This window comes from Cygnus olor, chromosome 7 (assembly GCF_009769625.2).
Source record: "Cygnus olor isolate bCygOlo1 chromosome 7, bCygOlo1.pri.v2, whole genome shotgun sequence".
Classification (NCBI taxonomy): Eukaryota; Metazoa; Chordata; class Aves; order Anseriformes; family Anatidae; genus Cygnus; species Cygnus olor.
This window is the reverse complement of record NC_049175.1, coordinates 27349727-27364452: the sequence shown is the minus strand read 5'-3', so window position 1 is coordinate 27364452 and position 14726 is coordinate 27349727. Positions and strand designations below refer to the sequence as shown.

General features: G+C 42.7%; 1 long non-coding RNA gene across 1 annotated transcript; it reads left to right on the top strand.

Annotated features, from left to right (window-relative positions):
* The first annotated feature begins 2275 nt into the window (after positions 1-2275).
* On the top strand, positions 2276-14196 carry LOC121073536. Its single transcript, XR_005821774.1, has 2 exons — positions 2276-2974; positions 8314-14196. It is a non-coding gene; the product is annotated as an uncharacterized LOC121073536 (long non-coding RNA).
* The last annotated feature ends 530 nt before the right edge of the window (positions 14197-14726 follow it).

Here is a 14726-nt window from a genome sequence, read left to right as displayed (position 1 = left end):
TGTTTTTTTTCCTTTTGCTTTAATGAGAGCATTAAGTGCTTTGCCAAGAAACCTGATTAAGATACTATTTTAACTTGTATGTTCTTCTAAAGCTAATATCCAATTGACAGCCTTAAGTGGACGACAAAAAAACACCTTTAAAATTTTTAAAATCCAAGGGGTAAACCAATATTCCTCTGCAAGAAGACAAAATTACCAGTTCCTTAAGACTGGTTTGGGATACATCCATTCAAGAAAGTGCTCAACAAAGCAATGCAGATTGTCACAGCTGTCATAAGCAGCAATTACAAGAGAGTTATCCCAAAGGGCTATCCATTTACTGATAGGAGTTATTCAAGTTATGTTACTTCTGCCAAGCAGGACAGCAATGCACTGAGTCTCCTGACAGGTCCTGCACATCCACAGCAGCTGGAGATGACAATTTTGCACCTTCTGCAGAAAGCTCCTGAGACCCAGCAGTGCTGGGCACAGTGAGCTGTGCTCAGAGAAAAACTAAACATTTACTGAACTCTCCAAGAAACTGCGGTTTTCTCCCCCTTGCCTTTTTTTTTCCACTTATTCTAAGATTCCACAAATAGCCCACGAGTAATTTATTCACCGATTTAAAGTACTTTTCCTAATCACCAGTTCTGTATTTTGTTCTCTTTCAGTCCTAACTTCCAATGTTCAAATTTCAAGCGTGCTGTTTAACAGCAGCTGGTCAAGCAACTCAGATGATGCCGTTTCCACTTTCTGATGGGATGAGTACCTCAGCACTGCATTTTATGGCAGTCATCTCTAAAGAAGCATCTGTGGCATTTGCATGCCAAAGACATCATCTCTCCATCAGATTTCTTCCTCGCCTTCCCTGCCATGCCCTCAATTACCTACAGCTTGTGTACCCTCTCTCCTCATTTCCAAATGGTTTCCTTACCATGGCCATAACAGCAGATGTAGGAATTTAGGGGAGAGTGAACATCTCTCTGTGTATCAGTACTTCCCCAAGTCACTATTTTGTTAACTGCACAGCAGTTAGGCTAATGCCTCAGTATTAGACTCATGGGATATTAGAATTACATACGGGGAAAAGGAAATGAGTAGCAAGAGGAAGTGTTAACATGGCATATTTAAAGTATGTCTTTCTGTCCTTTTGCATCAGGTATGCGTTAGTAATCCAAACAATATTTCTTGCTTAAAAAAATAAATAAAAAAGTGGAAAAAACAAACAGTTTTTGTAAGAAAAAAAAATACTGCAGGGAGCAAACAAACAACTTTTTGTTTAAGTGTGTGTGGCAGCTCTTCCTCTGGGAAAAGTTTTATTTTTCCCTTCATGATTTATCCGCCAGTCAGACCTCCATGTACTCCCCTCCCTTCAGAGGCTGCCAGTTCACATGGAGCTTTGAGACGTGACTGTCACTGATGCATCTCACGAAGCTTTATAATGTCACCTTAATTTTCCACTCTGACCAACTCTCTCCCCCTTAGACTTCCCACAGGGTAAGAATCTGAAAGAAACAAAAGAGGAATCAGTCACCTAACTTCACATTTCAAGTGAGCGGCTGCAGCCTGAGCTGAATCAGAGCTTTTTGAAATTGAGTCATTTTGTCTAGCTTGCTGTAATGTGATAAGCTAGATGGGATAGAAATTCTATATGTTATTAACACAGAATTATTTCAAAACATGGAGTTAAGATAAGAGGAGAGTCCAGGGAGGGCTAATCTGTGCCTGGCAGCCCACACTCTCATCACATGCCGATTGCTTTGTTAGTCATCTCTTCATCAGTGCTCTCAGCCCACTCCTGCTCCTCCTGCAGTAAACTTTAATTAACCAAAGAAACACCGGACTTACTCACTGAAAATGGAGAAACAGAAAAATGGAGAGGCTGAATGTGTCTCCTCATAGGTGAGAGCAAACCAGGGTGGAGGTAGAGGAAAAGTCAACTCTTCGAACCAAGCCAGCAGGAATACCTGTGAGTGAGCGTTTTGAAACAATCCAAAAAGAAGATTTTTGTGACCTTGTGCTTTCACATTTCTTTCCCTGGCATGCCTTTCAGGATAGCAGCTGGTCTTTTGCAATAAATTAAATCGACAAAAAAGCAAATAGAACAACACATGAGTCACCTGCGTGGAGAGTTCAATAAAATCACTGCTCTTCATCTGCTATGCATTATCCCTGTTCCAATGGGACAATTGTTAGCTAAATGACAAAAACAAGCAAGTCACATAATAGCAATGTTTGTACTTTAGGGTGAGCCTTCAGTTCTTTCTAATTTTAGTGAGCTAGCACCACCCCTACATATCATGCCAGTTACCACAACAGGAGCAGCATCTTGTCATGCTACCAGAAGTAACAGCTGAGGTGTTATGCTTTTGTTATGCTCTTATGGATGATAATTAACCACTGAGGGAAAGGAAACCACTTCAGTAGAGCACAATCCCCCTGTACGACTGGTTGAGCAAGTTGCCATGACTTGACAAAGAGAATCTTCGGTGAGGAGCTAAGCTTTTATCCTCCTGCATCCGCATCCTCACATCAGCACTCGCACACTTCCTCACCACACCGAGCTGGGCAGCATGAGGCCTGGAAGAGGAACAAAGGAAAATAGGGTCCTGGCTCTTCAGGGGGGCACGTTTCCATATCAGGTCTGGAGAGCATGGCCTGAAGACCCTGTTAGATTACTTTAGCTATTAGGTAAGGATTGGAGAAGCAGAGCAGACTGGCAGGTTGTAGACTCGACTGGATTACACCAGTAGCTAGCACTTTGTGCCACATGGAAGAGCTGGGGTTTGGGCGCAGCTGCCCACTAACCTTGCATGCTCATAAGGTGTTCTGCATCATGCCCTGCAGCCAGCCCGCACCTGGCCCATTTGCATAATTTGCAGTATTGCAGTAGAAAGAAGATTATGAAAACAATGACTGAGGCAACACTCAGCTTCAAGTGGATGTGCTGCTGCAGTACCCGGACATAACAGGCCGCTGACAGAACTAGCTCTAGGTAGCTTTGTCACTTCTGTGTCCTCGCTGTCTCTCTTCTCCTAAGCACTGTATTATTTCACTAACGCCCCTCCCAGCTCTTCTTTCTTCCCAGTTTTCACCACGACCTACACTTTGCCCATCTTTAGCACTCTGCCACCTCACTACTCTCTCCCTTTCTCCAACTCATGATGAGATGTACCGCTTCGTGCCAGCACCTCTGCTCAGTCACAACAGACCAAGATCAACTACACCAGGGTCCTGCTTTTGACTGTGACTACAGGCAGATACCTGAGAACAACGGTAAGAATCAGTCTCTTTTTACTCCACTTGTGGACCTTCTCCTCCTCCTGCCCCTCACCTTGCTGTCAGACAGCTCTTACTCTCACTCCTGATCGTGTGAGGACACAACATAACCTAGTAATTAGGTTTGAGAGGAACAAGAGAGCAAAGCTCCTCAAGAGCTCACCATCTGGACAGTGTTTGGTCACTCGGAGCTGTCACTCGGTGCCACATCCACGTGCCAAGCCAGATTTATTATCAGTGACACACCTGGAAGCGTGGGCTGTATTCACAGCTGCTGCAGGGCAAATCTCTGTGAATTAATCTCCACTTTTACATACCCTCATCTCAGGCAAAGCTGTAAGAGTAGTGTCCCTGATCTGGCACTTCAGATGCTACTATTGCATCCCAAACAGCAAAACAAGCACCAAAGATAACGAAGGCTTGCTCCTCCTAAGCACAGTGTGAAAGGCAGGAGGTTCTTACCATTAAGACTCCTGTTACCTCAGCCAATTTCAGTTTTGCTCCAGCAAACTGCTGTCTCCCTCCCCTAATCAAGGAGGCACAGCGGTAGAGGCACTTCGCCACCTCTCTGTTTCACAGACTAGAAGAAGAACGCCTGGTGTTTTAGCACAGGAAAGACACGCAGGCAGCTGCTCACAGACTTGCTGACCTGGCACAACGTTCAGCTGTAATGCACAACTATTTTCCCTTGCAACTCATTGTTAACATCCAATTGTGAACACTGTAGAAAAGGCTACCGGATTTGGAGAGAGGTTATGGGAAGCAAAGCATTAGCTGGGATGTTGTTCTGCTCTCCAGTGAGCAGGCAGAGAAGGACAGCAGAGGCTGCCCAGATAGAAGGAGCAGACTGAGAAAAACTAGCACCATGCAACAGTCTACTACTAAGAACAAGTTTGTATCATCATAGAACCAAGTTTCACAGCTTTTCTCATGCCTGATATAAAAGGTATATAAATTACATCAGTCATAGATGAGTAATAATCATGCAAGGATTAATTGGATTTGGAGAGAGCAAAGGTAAAATTCAGCATGGTGTTTACAGCAGTCCTGAAGTCCCTGACTACAAAAGGGTGGCTGAAAGAGCTTATGTTTTTATGAGCATTCACTTTGACTTCTAACATATAGATGTGCAAGTTATGTGACTCAATACAAGCACATAAATCAGATCAAATGAAATTCAAACCTGAATTTCAGGAAAGTCACATACTAATGTAAATCAATCAGAATATAAAGAATTGCTGTCTTGTTGTCAATTAAGTCATTTTCAGTCCTCTCTCTGAGTTAGGGCTTCAATTCAGATACAGGTATGTCTTATGGTCTGATTTATACCACGAGGCCTCCTCTCCTCTAGATTTTAGAGAAGAGGTATGGTAGTTGAATAATTACCCTCACACTGGAAGAACAGACTCCATTATGCCTTCTTTCAAGATGTATTACAACCCTTAAGCCCAAACCACTGATAAATGTCATATTTAGTATGCCTGCAACAGCTGAGGAATATCTGTATGCCTTCCCCATTCTTTCATACACTCACACACTTTGATAAGAGCTCCAAAATAATAACACAACAAACAGAGGTGGAGATCAAAGAGAGCAGTTTTAAAAGCACAGCAACAACAGAACCCCAAGTCTTCTCAGTGCAAAAAGTTCTTCTGAGCACAAAGTTCTTCTGCAGGTTCCCCTTTGCACTTGTCTGAAGTCACTACTCATTTCTGAAACTCTATTTTTTTGCTAAGCTAGCATAAGACTTCTTAAAAAGAACTGAGTTTTTTTTTTTCTTAAATCTAAGATAACTTAAATCACTATATGATATGTAGATGGCAGAAATCTGTATCTAGACATTTAAACCTGCCAGCTGGCAGAGATGTTATTCTAACACTATGTAAAGTTAACAACAAAAAGGCTTATCTAAGTTTCGCAGCCCCTTTAATATGAATATGCTTCACTATACCATCCTGACCATCACAATCCTCTTCCTTTCTGCTCAGTGGAACTCTTGAGTCCCTCCTGATATCAGATTCCTACCAGGAGCTGTAATTCATCATGTCACCCAGCTGGAACCCTGCTTAGAATATTAAAAAACAAAAATATATGCTTCTCAATAGCACTCTCTCGATTACCTAATTGATATTTAAAAATTAACAATAATAATGCTAAAACACCCAGAAGCCTAATTATCAGCTGCTTTTCATTTGTACTCCCATTAAATTCACAGCTGCTTTGCACAGTGACAGGCTGCTGTAGGAAGGCTGCCTTGTGTGCCTCCATTCAAAGCCCTTCCATTTATTCCATGGAGAATGACGACACAAAAAACTCTAATGCCTGCTTGGTATTTGGCAGATGCAATTCTCACATGACACACTATTCAAAGAGCAAACAGCAAGAACTACACGATGTTCTAAAGGTATTTTCTTCCTCTTGAGCTAATAAAAGAGTTGGTTTACAGGTGTCCCCTAATCTCTTTGTTATCCGAAGGAATTCCTCTTTGAGTCAAATGTCTCAGTTTACCTGCCTTAAAACAAACCACAGCTGAAAACTTGGAAGCAGTGAATACAGCCACTGATACTGAGGGGTTGAGGCAGGAGAGGACAAGCAAGGCCTTCATGACAGGCAGACCCATGACAGGACACTGAGGTGTCCAAGTCCTGTCTTGTAAAACTGATCCAGTTGGAACCCCCTCTTGGCAGGAACACCTCAAAAAGAAGAAAGAACATGCAATTACTTTTTGTTGGTTTTGAAACATGCTAAATTGTCTGACTATATGTCAACTTCATGCAGCGAGATGTTTCAGCATCTTAAAAATGTATTTTCTGGTGTATTTCTAATTTGCCAGGGCATTCCTCTGCCAAGTGCAGAACACAAACCTATGCCAGGAATGGGCCTGCACCACCTCGGCAGAACCTGGGCAGTTCTGCTCGGCAGGGCTAGGCCCATTTCAGGCCAACCATTGTAAGGAAACCCAGACAAATTCACGGTACCCATGTGTTACATAGGAACAGCCTTGGTGTATGGCACCCATGTGTTATATAGGAACAGCCAAGGTGTAACTCACTCTGCTGGTGAGTTGGGCCCTGCCACAACTGCGGTGTGTTGAACACCATGCAGTTTTTACACACATTCCTGTCCTCTATGAAGCAGGCTGGGATTTGCCTGCCTGTTTCATCTTTAGCAAAAGGCCTCCTCTGTAACGTTTTACCTAGTACATATATCAGCTGGAACCATCCTGATGACCTAAGGAAAAATATTCTTACTAATCAGCAGACAACCTGGGGCACTCTTTTTCCAGGACCAGCTAACCCAGTACTGCTATTCGCACCAAGTGAAAGCTTAACTCAGCGCCTCCAACTATGCCGAGAAGTACAGCTGAGAAACCTTCAAGTAATAACATTTTTACAGCAACCTAATTTATCACCATGTATAAAGAAGTTATTTCTATCCAGTCGCACTACCCATAAATAAAGAACCAAATAAAGTATAGAACATGTGAAATACTGTTTTTAAAGCAGCCATCATAGGCTAAACACAACCCTTGGACTAAGCTGATGTTTGTCTACTCCTGATTTATAGCAGTGAAAAATCAGGATATTTGGCCTCTGTTTAGTTTAAAAGCTCTCTCAGACAGACTCCTCAAAGCCACATCGACAGCACAGACAACACAACAGGTAGGCTACAATGCTGGACATGCTCCATTTCTGAATGTAGGGTGACATTGGTGGTAGGGGGACGGTTGGACCAGGTGATCTTGAAGGTCTTTTCCAACCTTAATGATTCTATGAATTGTATTTAAAGGAGAAAAGTTGTATTTAAAGGAGAAAAGCTTGTCATGAAAGAATAAATATGAAGAAAAGGTACCGGACACAAACAAGCTATAAAGTAATATACAAAACCAGTTTGACAGTATCAGTTGGCATGAGAGGTGAAAATCCCACCTGTTAAGTGGTTTAAGGGTATAAAAAAGCATCCCCAATGAGATTAGGTCCCTTGCACCTACAGAAATACTCCCTGTAGGAACTCCACCTGAGGTTGCTATGTTTGGCACACATGGGTCTTGGGACAGGGGCAGTTTATAAACAACAAAATAGCACCAAAGTACAAGATGTAGCCTTAAATTCTAATTTGGAGTGAATGCCACCACCTGGGCCAAACAGAGCGAGGAGGAAAATGTGCACCTGTGATTTCAGGGGTTAACTCAGCCAAGAAAGCCAAGAAAATCCCACCTTAAAACCATTTTTGTTGAAATTTTTGGATTAACTCCTTTTTGTTTTATTGTTAATGTTACTTTCAAAGACCAATTACATACCTGAAATAATAAAATATGGAAAATTGTAACAAACCTAACATCCACATGGAAATTTGTGATAGGATTTGCATGCCTTCGGTTCATGTTTTAAACTAAATCAGACGTCAAGCTTGACTCCAGCCTAGGATTTTGCATTTCATATTTTTTTTATTATGGGGTAACCAATCTATGAATAATGTACTTATTTATTTTAAGGTCTGTTACCCAGTCCATCACAAAAGACCGTGTGCCTTGAAGTCCCTTCTGACTACCCTCAGCCAATATACACAATTTTCTGATGATTCCAACCTGATGAGTTACAACTGGTTTTGTCATCATACAGCTCACAAACCACAAAGCAGGCCAAAAGCATGTTTTTACAAAATAATCGGGAGTCAATCAGGTTTCAGACTTTTAAGATTTTTGAACTGAGAAACATGAAGAACCAGGAGGAAAACACATGAATTTAAGGCAAAGGGCATGTTTACTATGAACGATGTTACCTCTCTTGCACAGCTGTAAACACTTGGATGGTTTATTTTTTGAAGGGGTAAGGAACAGATGACAAAATTAGATTCAACGACTCCGTTTGTTACGCAAAACAAGTTGTTTTTATTTATTGGTTTATAACTGGGAGCTCTGGGACCTTTTCTGATAATAGGCTTCACCAGCTGAGTCACAGCGTGCGCAGGATTAGTCACGTCTGTAGAAGTGTCCCAAGGTTTCATTTCCATCGGCGTATTTACCTGATGTACATTCTTTTTTTTTTCTGTAAGTGGCAAATCTCTGAAGTTGTGTGCTTCAGGACCTTCTGGCTGTGTCCCTGCCCAGGGCACAAGGCGCTCCATCCGCCAGCGCCGCAGGACCACGAGGCTGGGTCAGGCTGCGACAGCAGGCAAGGAGGAAGGCGACGGCTGCTGGACGCGGGGAGAAGAAGAGAGGGCTCACAGCTCGCACAGCAACATATGCTATGTGGGCCACAGCAGAGCAGAGCATGCGTCACGCTGACTTCAGGCTATTTTAGGCAGCGATGGGTAAACTAAATGACTTAGATGAGCAACCGAGCACCCTCCTTTCACTCTGCGCTCCAGATGATGAGTCTGAAGGTACTGCAGTAGGTACGCGTGCTCCCCTCTGCCCTGTGATCTTCCCTCCCTGCAGATGTGGAACAAGGATGAGATGGAAGCAACTTTTCCCAGGATTGAACAGCAAATCTTTGGCAAAATGAAAACCGTATCAATGCCTCAGGCCTCCATGTTTTCATTTACCCTCTCCATGTAATCCCTGAAAATCTTCTGCCTGGAAGATCTGACCTGGCAAAACCCGGCTCTCCCACAAGAGATGCCAGTTACTGCCTACACTGGCTCACCACATGAACGCCAGGGAGCATATCTTAGTTATCTCACGTACCTTTTACAAACACCTTGAATGTGGCCCTATTTAGACACAGATGCCCTTCCACTGGGGTCCACATCCTTATGCTACCCGTATGCTGCTCTCTCAATGAGCACTCAGGTCACTGTCCGACCAAGGGACATCTCGGACACTCGTCTCCCACCAAGTGAACTACAGACACTCTTGAAGTTATCTCGAATGGAAGCCTATCTTCATGGCAAAACAGGAAAAGAGAAAACATACAGTAAAAATTATTTAAAACTGCACTTAAAGAACATGTTGTTGCAGGGACAGTCCCCCAATAAACTTGCAATCTGTTAAACAAATTTTCACACAAAAACAAAACATGGTTAGCCAAAGATAGTTTAGTCTACAAACGACGGCACGATGGCACTTCGCTGCTCTGTGTTGGCTTACACTGCTCACAGCTTCAAGAACAAATACAAACAGCCCACTGAAAACAGATAGCTCCATGAGACCATTCTCTTTCTTGTGAGGTTAACATGCATTTCACTCGGTTTTGTTCCTCCATGGGGTATGGGCTATACATTGATTCAATTTTACATCTCTTCCTGCAGTAGAACCCAAATTGTTAACTCTCATCTGTAGGTTAAACCACCCCTAATTTCCTTCCGTCTATTATTTCATATTCTCCTTCCTCTCTTCCTGTTTCTGTGTTAAGGATATTGCCATGTACTTATGACAAAATTTTCCTCCTTTCTCCTACCAACAAATTGCTTTAGAAGATTCTTAACCGGTCTTATTAGACACACGGAGTTTTTTTAATGCCATGCAGATGGAAATACACTATCTGAAAGCTTGACCAGCTCCAAAAGAGAAGTGGATCAATACTTACTGAACACTCTATACTAAAACCACTCATAGTATTAATACAGCTAATGATAGGAATAATCTACAGAGACTTATCAAGTGATTGTAAAGTTCAGAACCAATAGTGATTCCCTGTTCAGATCTGTTCAGAAGTGCCAAAGATATCTAGAAAGATTATTTCCCAAGAGGTTTCACTAACAAACCACCACCAACAAAAAGGATTAGTATAGCTGATCTAATATTTCAACCACAGCTCCTGACAACAGCTCCCTCAAGGTTAGCCTTAGAACTGTATCACAGCCTAATTTACTCTTGTTTTACATCAGTCTGAAACCATGTCTATATTTTATTGAACCCTGATTTTGTTACTGGTTTTACATATTAGCCAGATTCAATTTTTTAAGATGGCTTCATGGCTTGAAATGCACCATCATCTACTGCTGGGTAGTTTTTAGTTCAGCAGGAAATGGAATTAGGAAAGATCTACTGACTTAATTGAAGACGCCACTAAAAGCATTTGTCAGCTGCGAATATTCTGCCCTCGTGCTTTCTGCAGTGGTCCTGGGGGAGCGTGCTGAGCAAACAGCCACCCTCTGAACACAAAGCAATTCCACTGCAATGAAATCTGTGATGCAGACCTGGTCCACGCATGTATATCCAAGCAGGGGGTGCATTTACTGCAGTCAATATGACTTTGGGATGTGCAATGATTTGATTATGATAATTGTGCTGTGTTGTGCCTCTTCTCTAGCTCCAAAGGAAACCCAAACTCTGAAAGAAAAACAAAATTCAAACCACAAAAGCCTTTACGTTCTCTGCTGCTGTAATGTATATTTGAATCCCAAAAGTGACTAGAAGAGAAAATTATTATGAAAACTCATCTAAAGATATGCAAATGAGTATTTCCTATGCTCGCTATTCTAATTTACCAGGTAGCTACTGTCTCCATTTTATTTCAATAAAAGGGGAATGGTGAGCCCAAGTGAATGTCCTAAATCTAGAAATACTAACACATGAGTGTCAGTGAAATAAGTCTGCTTGGAAATTGCTCCGAAAAAAGGCAGAAATAAAAAAAAAAAGGTACATTTGAGTTCTGCTACCATGTTTTCTCCCTGTGGCTTAAGACATCACTGTCATGACTCACACCAAGGATTGGGTTGCTCCCTGGGCGACACGACCTCCTCATACCGGCTTTGTTCCTCATCCCGGTACAGATTGGTCATCCGCTGACACCAAATGAAGAAATTTCCTTATTAGTCATATCTGGATCTATAAAACTAATACCAGAAAATGATGTTTAAACAAGCCCACTGCTGCTTCAGGTATGCGGCCTTCCGACATTTCAAAGCTGAATAGTTTCATTAGGTGTGGGAGGAAGGGCAGAAAGAGAAAACAAAAGTTAGATGCAAAACTGCTTTGGGGCTCTAGGTAAAATCTGTGCAGCAGCACTGCTCGCAGGCAGTTTGGATCCATATTTAGCTTTCCATGTTTATTTGCTTGACTGGCAAATCCCAAGGAGATTCTGAGGCCGGTGTTTTAAAAACAAAAAACATAAAAACACACTGAGCCTTAAAATCCAGATGGCTCAGTCAGCTCTCAGCTGCACTTTAGCTGATTAGCTGTCCATCCTTAGGCTGTAAATCACTGCGTCTTCCCATGACGCAATTAAAAACTACACACCAGATCACCCCGCCAAACACAGGCGCAGGTGTCAGCCTACACATGCTCTTGCCAGCACCTGTCCTGTAAAACCTCAATACATTTCTGACCTGGTGCAAACTCAAAAACTCTGAGAAAAGCAGGCTGCATCGGAATAATAAGTGTGATTTTATACCAAGTTGCTTAATGTAAAAGATACAGCAATAGTATCAAACCAGAAGTCATTACAAATTACATTTACAAGAGACTTACTCCATTAGCACGGCAGGCTAAGGCGGTAGCAGAGATGCAGGGAACTTTGCAGAAATAAACTTAGATTTTCGCCAGTGGCAATATGTTTGGATCTGAGACAGCACTTTGCCCACTGCTGAATACAATCATCTCCTCTGTCAATCCAAAAATTATTTCCCTTGGAAGAAATCCCAAGAATATAACACGAAATGTTATTACATGGATAATGCCCATTATAATGGTCACTGACAATAATTGTCTTCACCTTGTTCCCACTGACGTTGGTTGCTTTTCATTTTAAGCTCCCTCCCCTGGTAACAGCACCGAGTCCAGTGCCACCCAGCAGCACATTTTACCCTCTCAGAAACTCATGCCAGTACGCTTGACCAAGAAGAGGCCAAACGTCCCCATGTCAGGGGAGCTGATCTGAACCCGTTACCTACCCCCTAAGGCAATAAAGTACGAAGCCAAGCTGCAAATCCTCCGACGGCCCTGAAGCTTTGGAAAGACTTTGGATCTATAACTACACCAAGGAACTGAAGTTTTTTCTCAAAGGAAGCCTAGCACAGGGAATCGAAACCTTCAAGAAAAAAAAAATGCAATGTATGAAACCATGTAACATACCTACTATACCCATTTTTTCCTTTGTAACTAAAGGATGTTGACATACTAAGTCAAATAAAATTGCTAAAAACCTTGAAATAATTCTTTTTTTTTCTTTTTTTTTTCTTTTTTTTAAAGCAACCAAGAAAAAAGCTCCCATAGGTTTTTAGTCAATACAGGGTGAATAGCAATTATCCCAGAGCCCAGACATGGCGTTGATGCCTTTGTGAAAACAAGAATCCTTTAGTTAGGCTTCCAGATCTCCTACATCTTTGTATACTCCTGGTAACAAGTCATCTTGGTTTCCCCATCATATTAAGATGGATATCAAAGTAGTTTTACATAAAATTTATCATTTAGAGAAATATCAGCCAGTAGCAACCACATCCTCTTCTCCTTCAAGTGACTTACAAATAGGAACATCAATAAAGAGAGGTCTCAGTGCCCATCTGATATATCCTCGTTTTATTATTAGCCTCTAAATAGTGACATTTGCTTGACAGGGATCCGAACAGACTTCATCTGTAGACAGCTGCAATGACGTGCGGGACGATTACGGCAAGAGAAATTTCAGTTTCATTTTCAGAGGAAACATCTGTAGGACTTTCAGTTTCCCTAAGCACTGTGCCAGGTGTAAGACGTGAGACAACAGTGATTACCAAGCACAGGATGCTAAGCCACACGAAAGCAGTCTCGCTGCTCAAGTTGTGACTAACATGATGTAGAAGGGAACATTTCACAAGTTCGTTCACGCAGCAGGATGGGTGGCTGCCATATCTCACCGCTATGCGCACGCTCCAGAAATTCTCTCACTTCATGAGAATGTGTCTCAAAGTCTGGCAGGAAAATGAAGGATGGGAGACTTCGGAAGAGGGATGTGCATATTTTGGATTTTATGCAGGCTGTGCATGTTGTTTATGTTGGTGGAGAAGGCGCACGGCTGCATGTGAAGTCTGCAGCTACTATAGCATAGCGAATGTTTCCCAGGGTTCACGTACAGAGTAAACAGCAAAAATAACCTTACCACACTCCGTTGCTAGAAATGTTAACTGTGGGCAACTTCTAGGTTCACAGGCTAGAAGCAAAACATGTCCTGGCAAAGTAGACTTGAAGAGTCCCTAATTCTGTTCTGACGCTAGACGTTCCCAATCTGCTGCAATGTCAGCAGAACTCACCAGAATAACTTAAAACACTTCCACCTTTTCTGTTCAGATGAAGTCTTTGCCAAGGACCCCTCAAATTCTGTTTTAAAAAGAGAATTCTTCATTTCCTTACTGGCTTTCCCTTGATACTCATTGGTACTGTGTCTCAGCATTTTTTAAATACTAATTTCCATAACACAAGGCAGCCTTATTAGCCCCTATTCTACAGGAGGGCACAGCAGCAGAGATACCAAGAACCAAAGGTGTCTGAGGGACTAATTAAAGTTCCGATCTCATTAACTTCAGAAGAGGCAGCACATAAACACTACTCTCGTTATAAATAAATTATCCTGTCTCAAATTGCTTGTTTCTATTTTTGACCACCCCCAAACAACTACCCACGTGGCTTACCCAACACTGATCGGGAGTGGGAGCTGTTGCGGGTCAAGATGCTAGGATTTTTCAGAACCTAGGAATGTATGACACAGTTCCCAAAAGCAAGCTTGCCATGCCCCAGTGGCAGCAAAATTACCTCTGGCTGAATCAGAGCCGCTTTGGTCAGTTTTCAGCGCCAAGACCCATGGTGCAATTTGTTTACAAATTGCAAAAAACTCTGAGTTTACACTCAGCTTTCTACTTGCCGTACATTGCTGCTTGCTCATTCATGCAAGACACTCCTACAGGGGTAACTAAATCCAGATCTTTACAGCAGCACTCGGTTGCCCTCTTGCAAAGCTCACTTTCCCTTCTTTCAGCTTACTTTCCTTTAGAATTCAGGGAAATGAGATGCAGGACCTGCAAAAACAACACCTTTTTTTTTAAAAAAAAATGTTTGTTTTAACTACCCATCCTTGATTACTGTAAATCCTGTGTTCTGAATGGAACAGACGTTAAGAGGAAGAGGATGAAGGCATTTGAGAGTGTAATTGAAGACTGCAGCCGAAGGTGCAGGCAGTTCCCTTCAGGGCCGAAGCAGAGGAGCTTGGGGCAGAGGGGCAGGCAGCATCTTTCCCTCGCCCCTAGGCACTGTTACCTTTCCTACCAGCTGCCACCGCCGGATGCCTGCCTCCTCTCCCCCACACCAGTCCCACAGTTCACCCCAGCAGAGCTCCTTGTTCCTACCTCCCAGGTCCCTCCCGCACAAACCCATGCCGTACCCCCATACCATTCCCACAACAACCTCGAGATCCTGCCTCCCAAACCTCCCACGCTGCCTGCTCGCTGCTTCAGGCTCTGCCAGGCCTCCCAGGCGCCTCTGCCTGCTGCACCGGCTACTGGCAGGCTGTCATTTCCTACGTAAGGCAGTGTTTTGTCGGGTTTCACAAAGT